Source organism: Prionailurus bengalensis, unplaced genomic scaffold (genome assembly GCF_016509475.1).
Source record: "Prionailurus bengalensis isolate Pbe53 unplaced genomic scaffold, Fcat_Pben_1.1_paternal_pri Un_scaffold_67, whole genome shotgun sequence".
Classification (NCBI taxonomy): domain Eukaryota; kingdom Metazoa; phylum Chordata; class Mammalia; order Carnivora; family Felidae; genus Prionailurus; species Prionailurus bengalensis.
This window is the reverse complement of record NW_025091167.1, coordinates 177,984-190,769: the sequence shown is the minus strand read 5'-3', so window position 1 is coordinate 190,769 and position 12,786 is coordinate 177,984. Positions and strand designations below refer to the sequence as shown.

The 12,786-nt window shown below is 45.1% G+C and overlaps 1 long non-coding RNA gene across 1 annotated transcript; it reads right to left on the bottom strand.

The window, feature by feature from the left end:
- Positions 1–5,202: 5,202 nt before the first annotated feature.
- Positions 5,203–12,786, bottom strand: LOC122478461. The gene is made up of 3 exons (XR_006296011.1): positions 11,722–12,786; positions 7,406–7,485; positions 5,203–5,360 (listed from the first exon to the last, which is right to left on the bottom strand). It is a non-coding gene; the product is annotated as an uncharacterized LOC122478461 (long non-coding RNA).

The following is a 12,786-nucleotide window of genomic DNA, read 5'->3' as shown; positions in this document are numbered from 1 at the left end:
CCCCATTAGATTCAACAAAAACTGACCATCAACAAGGCATATCATAGTCAAATTCACAAAATACTCAGGCAAGCATAGACTCATGAAAGCAGCAAGGGAAAAAAAGTCCCTAACCAACAAGGGAAGGCAGATCAGGTTTGCAGCAGACCTATCCACAGAAACTTGGCAGGCCAGAAAGGAGTGGCAGGATATATTCAGTGTGCTGAATCAGAAAAATATGCAGCCAAGAATTCTTTATTCAGCAAGGCTGTCATTAAAAATAGAAGGAGAGAGACAAAGTTTCCCAGACAAACAAAAATTAAAGGAGTTTGTGACCACTAAATAAGCCCTGCAAGAAATTTTAAGGGGAATCTCTGAGGGGAGAAAAGATGAAAAAAAAATCAAATATATAAATATATATAAATATAAAATTTTATATAAATATAAAGATATAATATATATATATACACCAAAAGCAACAAAAGATTAGAAAGTACCAGAGAACACCACCAGAAACTCCAACTCTATAAGCATGATAATCCAATAAATTCCTTTTAGTACTCACTTTAAACGTCATTGGACTCAATGCTCCAATCAAAAGACATAGGGTAACAGAATGGATAAGAAAACAAGATCCATGTATATGCTGTTTATAAGAGTCCCACTTTAGACCTAAAGACACCTTCAGATTGAAAAGAAGGGGATGGAGAACCAACAAACATGCTAATGGTCAACAAAAGAAAGCCAGAGTAGTCATACTTATATCAGACAATCTAGACTTTAAAATAAAGACAGTATCAAGAGATGCAGAAGGGCATTATATCATAATCAAGGGGTCTATAGACCAAGAATACCTAACAACTGTAAACATTTATGTGCCAAATGTAGAAGCACCCAAATATATAAATCAATTAATCACAAACATAAAGAAACTCATCGACAGTAATACTATAACAGTAGGAGACTTCAACATCCTACTCATCACAATAGACAGATCATCTAATCAAAAAATCAACAAGGAAACAATGGCTTTGAATGACACACTGGACCAGATGGACATAACAGATATATTCAGAACATTTCAGCCTAATATACATTCTTCTCTAGTGCACATGGAACGTTCTCCAGAATAGACCATATACTGGGACACAAATCAGTCCTTAGTAAGTACAAAAAGATAGAGATCATACCTTGCGTATTTTCAGATCACAACTCTATGAAATTCAAAATCAACCACAAGAAACAATTTGGAAAGGTAACAAATACTTGGAGACTGAAGAACATCCTACTAAAGAATGAATGGGCTAACCAAGCAGTTAAAGAGGAAATTAAAAAGTATATGGAAGTCAATGAAAATGATAACACCACAACCCCAAGCCTCTGGGATGCACCAAAGGCAGTCATAAGAGGAAAGTATATAGCAATCCAGGCCTTCCTAAAGAAGGAAGAAAGATCTCCGATACACAAGCTAACCTTATGCCTTAAGGAGCTGGAAAAAGAACAGCAAATAAAATCCCGAAACAGAAGAAGACAGGAAATAATAAAGATTAGAACAGAAATTAATGCTATCAAAACCACAAAAAACTGTAGAACAGATCAATGAAACCAGAGCTGGTTCTTTGAAAGAATTAACAAAATTGATAAACCAAGAGCCAGTTTGATCAAGAAGAACAAGGAAAGGACCCAAATAAATAAAATCAAGAATGAAAGAGGAGAGATCACAACCAACACACCAGAAATACAAACAATAAGATAATATTAGGAACAATTATATGCCAATAAAATGGGTAATCTGGAAGAAATGGACAGATTCCTAGAAACATATACACTACCAAAACTGAAACAGGAAGAAATAGAAAATTTGAACGGACCCATAACCAGTAAAGAAATCGAATTAGTAATCAAAAATCTGCCAAAGGACAAGAGTCCAGGGCCAGATGGCTTTCCAGGGGAATTCTACCAAACATTTAAGGAAGAGTTAACACCCGTTCTCTTGAAACTGTTCCAAAAAATAGAAATGGAAGGAAATCTTCCAAACTCTTTCTGGGAAGTCAGCATTACCTTGATTCCAAAACGAGACAATAGACCACACTAAAAAGGAGAACTATAGACCAATTTCCCTAATGAACATGGATGCAAAAATCCTCAGCAAGATATTAGCCAACCAGATCCAACAATCCATTAAAAAAATTATTCACCATGACCAAGCGGGATTTATACCTGTAACGCATGGCTGGTTTGATATCCGCAAAACAATTAATGTGATTCATCACATCAATAAAAGAAAGGACAAGAACCATATGATCCTCTCAATAGATGCTGGGAAAGCATTTGACAAAATACAGCATCCTTTCTTGATAAAAACCCTCAAGAAAGTAGGGATAGAAGCATACCTGGAGATCACAAAAGCCATATATGAATGACCCAACACTACTATCATCCTCAATGGGGAAAAACTGAGAACTTTCCCCCTAAGATCAGGAACATGACAGGGATATCCACTCTCGCCACTGTTATTCAACATAGTATTGGAAATCTTACCCTCAGCAATCAGACAACGCAAAGAAATAAAAGGCATCCAAATCAGCAAGGAGGAGGTCAAACTTTCACTCTTTGCAGGTGACATGATACTCTATATGGAAAACCCAAAAGATTCCACCAAAAAACTGCTAGAACCAATCGATGAAGTCAGCAAAGCTGCAGGATATAAAATCAATGCACAGAAATCAGCTGCATTCCTATACACCAACTATGAAGTGACAGCAAGAGAAATCAAGGAATCCATCCCATATACAGTTACACCAAAAACCATAAAATACCTAGGAATAAATCTAACCAAAGAGGTGAAAAATCTATACACTGAAAACTATAGAAAGCTTATGAAAGAAATTGAAGACACAAAGAAATGGAAAAAGATTCCATGCTCCTGGATAGGAAGAACAAACATTATTAAAATGTCGATACTACCCAAAGCAATCTACATATTCAATGCAATCCCAATCAAAGTAACACCAGCATTCTTCACAGAGCTAGAACAAATAATCCTAAAATTTGTATGGAACCAGAAAAGACCGTGATTAGTCAAAGCAATCTTGAAAACGAAAACCAAAGCAGGAGGCATCACAATCCCAGACTTCAAGTTATACTACAAAGCTGTAATCATCAAGACAGTATGGTACTGGCACAAGAACAGACAGATCAATGGAACAGAATAGAGAACCCAGAAATGGACCCACAAACGTATGGCCAACTAATCTTTGACAAAGCAGGAAAGAATATGCAACAGAATAAAGACAATCTTTTCAGCAAGTGGTGCCAGGAAAACTGGACAGCAACATGCAGAAAAATGAACCTGGACCACTTTCTTACACCATACACAAAAATAAACTCAAAATGGATGAAAGACCTCAATGTAAGACAGGAAGCCATCAAAGAGAAATGCATAAATGCATTGAGGAGAAATCCTGGAGGAGAAAGCAGGCAAAAACCTCTTTCATCTTGGCCACAGCAACTTCTTACTCAACACATATCCAGAGGCAAGGGAAATAAAAGCAAAAATTAACTACTGGGACCCCATCAAAATAAAAAGCTTCTGCACAGCGAAGGAAACAATCAGCAAAACTAAAAGGCAACTGACAGAATGGGAGAAGATATTTGCAAATGACATATCAGATAAAGGGTTAGTATCCAAAAATCTATAAAGAACTTATCAAATTCAACACCCAAAAAACAAATAATCCAGTGAAGAAATGGGCAAAAGACATGAATAGACACTTCTCCAGGGAAGACATCCAGATGGCCAACTAACACATGAAAAAAGGCCAACACCACTCATCATCAGGGAAATACAAATCAAAACCACAATGAGATACCACCTGACACCTGTCAGAATGGCTAACATTAACAACTCAGGCCACAACAGATGTTGGCAAGGATGCAGAGAAAGAGGATCTCTTTTGCACTGCTGGTGGCAATGCAAACTGGTGCAGCCACTCTGGAAAAAAGTATGGAGGTTCCTCAAAAAACTAAAAATAGACATATCCTACAACCTAGCAATTGCACTACTAGGCATTTATCCAAGGGATATAAGTGTGCTGTTTCGAAGGGACACATGCACCCCATGTTTATAGCAGCACTATCATCAATAGCCAAAGTATGGAAAGAGCCCAAACGTCCATCGATGGATGAATGGATAAAGAAAATGTGGCATATATATACAATGGAGTATTATTTGGCAATCAAAAAGAATGAAATCTTGCCATTCCAACTACATGGATGGAACTGGAGGGTATTATGCTAAGTGAAATTAGAGAAAGACAAAAATCATATGACTTCACTCATATGAGGACTTTAGGGGACAAAACAGATGAACATAAGGGAAGGGAAACAAAAATAATATAAAAACAGAGATGGGAACAAAACAGAAGAGACTCATAAATATGGAGAACAAACTGAGGGTTGATGGAGGGGTTGTGGGAGGGGGGATGGGCTAAATGGGTAAGGGGCATTAAGGAATCTACTTCTGAAATCATTGTTTCACTATATGCTAACTAATTTGGATGTAAATTTTAAAAAATAAAAATAAAATTAAAAAAAAATAAACAAAGAAAAAACCCCTAAAAAACAGACCACAATATGTAGTCAAGAGCTCCATTTTTGGTGTGTTTATCTGCTCTTCTGTTTGTTTGTTTTTGCTTTTAGAGAGGGAGAGAGTACTGTGGGCAGAGGGAGGGAGGGAGAGGGGGAGAGGGAGACGGGGGGGAGAGAGAGAGGGGGGGAGGGGAAAAGAGAGAGAGAGAGAGAGAGAGAGAGAGACTTTCCCATGACCTTGGGGTCATGACCTAAGCCAAAAATAAAAAGGTGGGATGATCAACCAACTGAGCCACACAGGCCCCCATATCTGCTCTCCTGGACCATGTATATACATGGGGACAAGACTCAGCTTTCCCTGACTCATCACAATAACATGACATCTAGTACCTGGCAGACCTTCAATTAATATTTGAGTGTTTGAATATTTGAATATTTAAATGAATGAATGAATGAATCAATCAATCAATCAATGAACTAAAGGCAAGGGTGGGAGTCAGGTCTCTGGGAGAAGGATTCATGACCTTGAAGATGATCTCTGTTGAGGTCAGCACTGGCCTTAGACCTCTGTTGCTACAGACACCAGATTCCACTAATGGCAAATTTTACTTGTTGAAAGAAATGGCCACGTGGCTTCCAGAAGATACCAGACTCACCTGAGGTGCAGAAAGTGGAGCATGGGTTAGGCCAGTATTGTTTCATCCAGAGGGGTAGGACACCAGGTGTGCTCCACACGTGCAGGAAGTTGGAGATCTGGCTGGTCTGAATTGCCACCAGATTGCCACCAACACCTGGGAGGAGAAAAAGAATGTGGTTTCCCCCTTTTTATGCCAGTCTCTCAGTTCTGGCCCTTATTTTAAGTCTACTTCCTCCAGAAGCCTCCCTTGATTGATGTAGCACTTGGTCTCTTTTCCTTCCCTCCCACTTTACAACAGATTTTATTTGGCTGCAAGCAAGGGTAAACTCGACCTTGTGAGTGAAGTGCCAGGGTAGTAACTGTATCACTTTGACAGCTACCTCTTATGGTGAAGGAAATGTGACTGGCAAAGTAGGTTTACAATACAGATTTGTCAAGTAGAGGGAGGGAGGGAGAGTGATGGAAAGGTCTATGGGAGGATATCTTGATAAGGCCTTCAAGGCCGTGGGAAGTCACAGGGATCAGATTACAGACTGGAACATCTGAGAAAATGAAGATTTTTTCACCTAAGGTGGAAAGGAGATGGAAGAGAAGGTGGGCAACAGCAGCAAGGGAAGAGGGGATAGCATATGCAACAGGTCTGGGGCTTATGGCTGAGGCTCCCAGCTTCCACAGAGAATGGACCATGCCAAGACTACAAAGGCCATGCTGAGCTGTCTTTGCAGGGACAGGATTACAGGCTGAGAGAGAAGAGCGTCTGTTCAGGACCATCTCCTTTAGAGAGTGGGCAGGTTCCCTCCATCCTGTTTCATCAGCCCATTGGGGAATAACCCCTCACTGGGCCAGATGTGCCCCAGTGATCTCCAGAGGCAGAGACCAACAACCCTGGATGCAAAGGTCTGTAGGCAGAGGATGGCTGCAGATCTATTTTGCTCAATCCACATGATTTAAAAAAGGGGGGAGGAGTGGATTTAAAAATGTAACTCAAATTAATTGTTAGCATTTACATAAATTGCTGGCTTCTCCTAACAAGTCAGTTCTGGCAACTCTGGACCTCCAAACTTGCCAGGCAGCAACTGGCTGGAGCTAAGCAGGCCCCTCTCCCTCCATACCAGGAACACGTTCTGCAGCATGACCTATTCCCTGCTGCTCCTTACTGCCCAGCTACTGTCATACTGGCTGAACTCACTCAACATTCTCATGTGGCCCCACAGTCATCTGAGTTGGTGACATCCAAGAAAATCTTTCTAAGCTTTAGCCTGCCTTAGCAGTTGTTGTCTTTCACATGGCCAGCTTCTTGTATGATGGGCAAGCTCTGCCTCTACTGGGGCAGAACTGCTGGGTGGCCCACTGATATTCAAGGAATAATCACCTGGGTTCCCATGGAAATGGGGAGAGGGGGTGCCCAAAGGCCTCTGTAGCCTGTTTCTGCAGCCCCAGAACACCAGGGCCTGGGACCAAGCAAAGTATGCAAAAAGCTATCACATTTGGTTCCCTCCCTGACTGGTCAGTCCCATTTACAGATCCTTATCAGAAGCCAGACACAAACCAAGCTTTGGTTAAAAGAGCCCATAGGGTCTAAGCCTAGAAGGGAGATCAATGAAGGGTTGGGTGGAAGACAACAGGGAATGGAGGGGATTCAGGCAAAGTGGACAAACACAAGTCCTGTCTGAGTGGCAGCTGATTATTTCCTCACCCAGAATGTAAACTCAGTATTGTCACAGTCTTGCTTTTGAAGAAGGCAGAAATCCAGATTTTTATGTGCAAAAGTCTTAGTTTTAAATGTCATCAATGAATGTAAATTTAAGAAATTAGCAAACATACAAACAAACCATGAGAAGCCAACACCCCAGTTCTGAAGGCCACGAAGGTGGCAGTGAATCCTGGCTTAGATGTGCCTTCAAGGCATGGGATTTAGCTCTGTGGGACAGCTCAAGTCTCTGTGGTGACTGTGAGGAAGAGTGTGAGCTGGTGGAGCAGTGGTCAGGGCTTTTTCCCTGAGGGTCTCCTTCCATATGAGAAAAACCAGCCCGGTAGTCCCTGCCCAGCAGAAACATAGCCATGGCTCAGTTTCCAGATTATGCCTTTGAAGGCCTGGGGCTAGACCTCTGAAGTCACTGCTGTTCAGGTCCCACTGCCCAAATCCTGTGGGCTAACACAGCCCAGGGGTCCCAGGTGATGGTGACTGCCAATACCTACCACATATGATGGGAGTAAATATGGCCATGCCTTGGAATTGCTGTTTAGAAATGGTTTTGTTCAAGATGAGCCCTCCAAAACTGGGGAGAGAGCAGAGGGAAAATGATTAGTTTATCCTTGTAGGGGACCTGGTATACCTCTATACAAAATGTCTTATCAGAGGCACCTGGGTGGCTCAGTTGGTTGAGAGTCTGACTTCAGCTCAGGTCGTGATCTCATTATTCTGGAATTCAAGCCCCACATTGGGCTATATGCTGACAGCTCAGAGCCCGGAGCCTGTTTAGGATTTTCTCTCTCTTCCTCTGCCCCTCCCCCAGTCATGCTCGCTGGCCCTCTTTCTCTCTCTCTCTCTCTCTCTCTCTCACAAAAATAAACAAATATTAAAATAAAAAATTTTTTCAAAATGTCTTACCAGTTTCCTTTCTCAGTGTAGCAAACACTTTCCTGACCCCTATACACAAAATATCTGATATAGACAGGCTGGTATCCACAGTGTCCTTCTCCACCACGCACATGGTTCTCCACCTCTATTCTGAGCATCAGCTGTTCCAGAAGGCCCATCAGATAATGTTAGCCCATTAAAAACAAGTTACAAACTCTCTGAGGTCACATAGCTGGCTGGACTCTCCCATGTGACAGCTCATGTACCACAACTGAACTGCTACTTTCCTGAGCAGTAAAATGGAACCTGCATGAGAATCCACTTCTGCTCCTTGTTCTTAGAGATGTCGCAATAAGACCTTGCTCCTACCAGCCCCTGGAGTTTAGCAAAGACTGCCCTGCTCCTACAGTCCTGGCGAGGTTGGATCAGTTTGTAAAAGGAGCCCAGGAGCTTTCTGGAATCAAAGACACCTGGACCACAACCACTTCTCCCTAAGAATCAACGTTAGGAAAGCATCCCAGAAAGCACTGGGGTGGTGCTCATCCAGGTCTACTAACAGAAAGGGCTCTGGAGAGTGAGGTTCAAGGGTGGAAGACCTGAGCTCAGCTGAAGGCCCAAGGGCCAGGGGGATGAATCCCTCAGCCCCACTAGGTCGCACCAGCAGCCATGCTGTGGAAATGCTATTCACAGAGCCATCACTGTGGGGCCAGGTGAGGGGCTCCCTGAAGCCCAAGCAGGGGAACTCTGGCAGCAGGGATGGGGGAGACAGGTGTCTTGCAGTGCCACGAGGGGACAAGAGGTCCTGGCATCAGTGTGTTCAACTGATGTTTCCAGGTTCAGTTCTTCCTGGCTCTGATACTCCTGCAGTGGTAAACAGGACTGCCTCTCAGAATAAATAAGGCCTAAGGTTCTTGGTGAGAGGGAAAGAGATGAAGAACAAAGAGGTATGACTCAACAACTGGCACCGGGACTTAGTGAGGGAGCCCACAGCAATGATTCCCTCCAACCATGATCAGCCAGAAAATGATTTAAACCCACATGATTTACATCCTCACCCTGGAGGCTTGGTGGCCTCAGGCCACTCTCCCTGTCTGCAGAGGCCAGACAGGGGTGGCATGGAGAGCAAAGGGGTGGTGGCAGCCCTCACTCATGCGCACATGCTGATGACCATCGCTAGAATGATTGGGAACCACCCTAACTTCAGGATCCTCATGATGGGTGGGTTCTGCTTGACAATGAGGACCCACAAGGGGATCAGGGCCATGAAGCTGATATAGACCAGTAGCATCAGGTATCGATTATCTGGGAGGAGAGAGAGACAGACAGACAGACAGACAGACAGACAGACAGTGTGAGTGCCAGGGCACATGAGCATGGACTGTGGGGCCACAGTCTGGGCTGCAATGATTAGAGGTGGGCTCGGAGCTGAGGAGACACTTCTGTCTCCAGCAGTTTAGGGTGGACAACCTACCATACTTCTAAAGATTTTGTCCATCTTATTAAGCAACTGGAAAAGCTCCTCTTTATCCTCAATTCCTGTCACAAGCCCCTTTACTTCTCTTTTTTGCTATTTTCCTGACATACATAACCTCTCCCATCTCCTTCCACCTCAACCTTATTATTATTATTATTATTAATGGTTAAATTTATGGGATTGTGTCCACAGGCCAGCACTGTGCCCAGCACCTTCTGAGCACAAACTCATGTCATGTTCTCTATTCCCCCTCAGATGGGCATATGAGAGACTACAGCATGAAGAAGTGGCCCACCAGCACCCAAGCCAGCATGCAGACATCAGGGCTACAGCCAGAGTTGGTTAATGATGCCAATCTGCTCCTGGCTGAGGCCAGCCTAAGGTGGCCTCCCCAGCATCTATAGGACCCTCAGGGCTCAGACCACACCCAGCTTTGCAGCTACTTATGCCCCTGTGTCATCTTCTCTGCTGGTTGGAGCCAGCAGAACTCTGATGGTTCTGGGACACCTGACTGTTCCTGGAGCCAGGTCAGGGTCCCACATACCACCATTCTCACTCACTCCCTTCTTCCCTTATATTTTGTGTGTCACCTTCCCAATCACTCCAAAAAAGACACCAGCTTTCTCTAGAGCTATCCTCTCACCCCCAGCCCCACCTCTAAAGGACAGGCTCAGTTGGTGCACAGTCCTCTGCCAAGTGGACCCCAGCACGCAGAGGTGTGCAGGTAGGTCTGTGCGCCACATCCCATTTCTCTGAGCAGCATCATTAGGAGGACCCCTCCCCTCTTGTCTTTCTCTGCACTAAACAATCATGGTTCATTCCTCTGCCATAGGGAGGCCGGTCTCCTTGGGCAGCTACATGGAAGCACAGGCCACAGTTGCTCAACTTGGACTACAGACAAAGTAACTCATCATGGAAGGGGCCAGCCTCTTCGCCATCCCAGGAGGTGGGAGACAGACCCAGGAAGCTCTAAGCAAGTCTCAAAAGCTCTAGGAAGAAGCAGCCTACAGGAGTGCTGCTTTTAGGACATTTTTTCAGTCTGATTTTTCTAGAATTATTCAGGAGCCCTGGCAGAGGCTCCACCTCATATTTTCCCACCACCATGATGAATACTTCCCCCACACATGGCTTGTATTCCCAACTACACTGACAGGTGACACAGTCAGCAGCTCATTCTTCATCAGTGAAGATTTATCTCATATGTGCCAGGCCCAGTGAAACCTGTAAGTGCATCCAAGATAAATTCACAGTCTAATTTGAGGGACGGACAACCCAACAATGATTCAACAGCTACTAAGTCGTGTGTTGCAACATGCACAGTAGGGCAGAGAAGAAGGGTCTGGAAACACCAGTGACCCAAATTTGTTTTATAAATAAAACTCGATTAACCAACCCACACACAAATATTGTTTTAAATTCACCATGGTTTAAAAATAAAATTAGGTCATCTTATCATTAGATTTTCATTGCCACTTTGCCACTTACAGGAACTTTGAGGATCTCCCAACCATCAAACAGTATTGGTGGAAGGCAGTTCCTGGGGTGACAAGGAGCTGGTCCCAGAGCTGAGAGGGAGAGGGTCTCAATGCCCGGACACACTAAATCACAGGTATTCTGTCAGTCTGCTTCAGCTGCTTCAGCATGTAAGTGCTGGGTGACTTCTCTTGGTCCAGAGTCTGAGTTCCCACAGGGCAACGATAAGCCAGAGCTTTGCTGTGTCTGTGCCTGTGTCTAGGTATTTCCTCCAAATAAGTGTAACCACATGCCCTACTGCTGTCCACCATCTTCTTCACTGTCCACTCCACTCACTGATGCCACCTGCCCTCAGGTACTTGGGGTTATGACCATGCACAGAATCAACACTTACTAGATCCAAACAACTGTGGGCAGCCAGCTTAGGTGGAAAGCAGAAACTGTGATGCTCAGAGGGGAGTAGTCAGCAGGTGAGAACCATTTGGGAAAGGGAGATGCTACCTGTCCACAATGCCCAGGGCAGGAACATGTTCATTGTGCTCCCAGGGCAGATCTAGGGAGACCCCTGGTGGAGTCAGAGCCTCTGGCCACAAGGGTCTGTCATACAAGAGGTGTGAACGCCTCTCTTGGCTGATGACCAGGGCACTGGGCACCTTCTGAGGAGACCTGGGCTTCTTCTGCCTCACACCAGCAGGGAGAGCATATGCTGCTGCCCATGGCTATGACATGCCTCCTTGGGAGTCCCTTCCCAGCTGGTTTGTACATGTCCGGTGTGACACATGACTTACCCATGGAGGCTCTGTTAACCTATGAGGGCACACTGAAGTAGCCAGGCCATCCTCTGGCCCTCCCTGGTCTCCTTGCACACCCCTGCCCTAAGGTGGAGACTGAACTTATCTGCTGACCTGAGTGGATGGGAGAGCTTGCTGTTTGCCAACATTGGACCCAGCCTTGTTCGTGTGCCCCATCTCAAGGGGTACCTCTTACCTTTGTGTTTATAGAAGAAGCTGCTAACAAAGGCCAGGATGGACAACGTGATGAGGTCTCCCAGGCTGGCAGCAATGGGCATGGAAATGTTGTTGTCTGGATTGACCCCAAGCTTCCGAGCACCAATTACTATGCAGACCATCAGCATTCCTGCAGGGAGGTGGCAGAGGAAACTCAAAGCACAGGATGAGAAAGTGGTCAGGAGGCTGCTCAGTAACTTTTCTGTATCCACACAGCCCTCGCCTGAGCCAGGCTGCCCTAACACTCGGTTTCCCCGCTATTCTGAAGCCTGAGAAGGCTGCAGTAGGGTGGACCCTGTCACTTGCAGGCGTGATGTTAAGAAGCAGCCTGGAAGCTTTGAGGATACACTCAAACCCATGGGGGAGACAGCAGGGAGGTAGTTCCTGGGCTCCCAAACCAGAAACTACAGATGTGAAGCTCACAGCTGCTCCCTGACAGGAAGAAGACTCCAAAACCACTCTAAGCAACAGAGCCCCAGGGGCAGAGCACAGCATCTTGTGTCTGTCGGGGTCCCTGGGGACACAGGTACCCCAATGGGATTAGCCACATGAGAAGTTTGTTAGGGACAAGGCCTGTGAGGAGGAATGGGGGGCCACAGGGGTGTTGGGAGAGCCACGAGATGGCATGTAGGCCACCCACAGTGGAAGACAGGAAGGAAAGCAGGGGAAGCACATGCAGACAACAGCACAGCATTGTCAGCAGGTCCACATCTCTGGCGAACAGACCCATCTCAGGATCCTGGCAGGGCCACCACTGGGCGAAGGCAGCAGGTTAACCTCTAACAGCGGGGAGTGGGGGTAAATTTTTGGGTGTAGCACTGGAAACCCAAGAGACACATTCTCGTGGCCACTATACCTCCCTGGGTCCTATTTTGTGTTCTGACTGTGTTCTGAGATGACTGTCACATGCAATCTTTCAGCCCTCATCTACTGCCTAGGACTTAATCCAACAGCATTGGGGGCTCCTGGGTGGCTCAGTCAGTTAAGCGTCCAACTCTTGGTTTTGACGCAGGTCATGATCTCATGGTTTGTGGGGTCGAGCCCC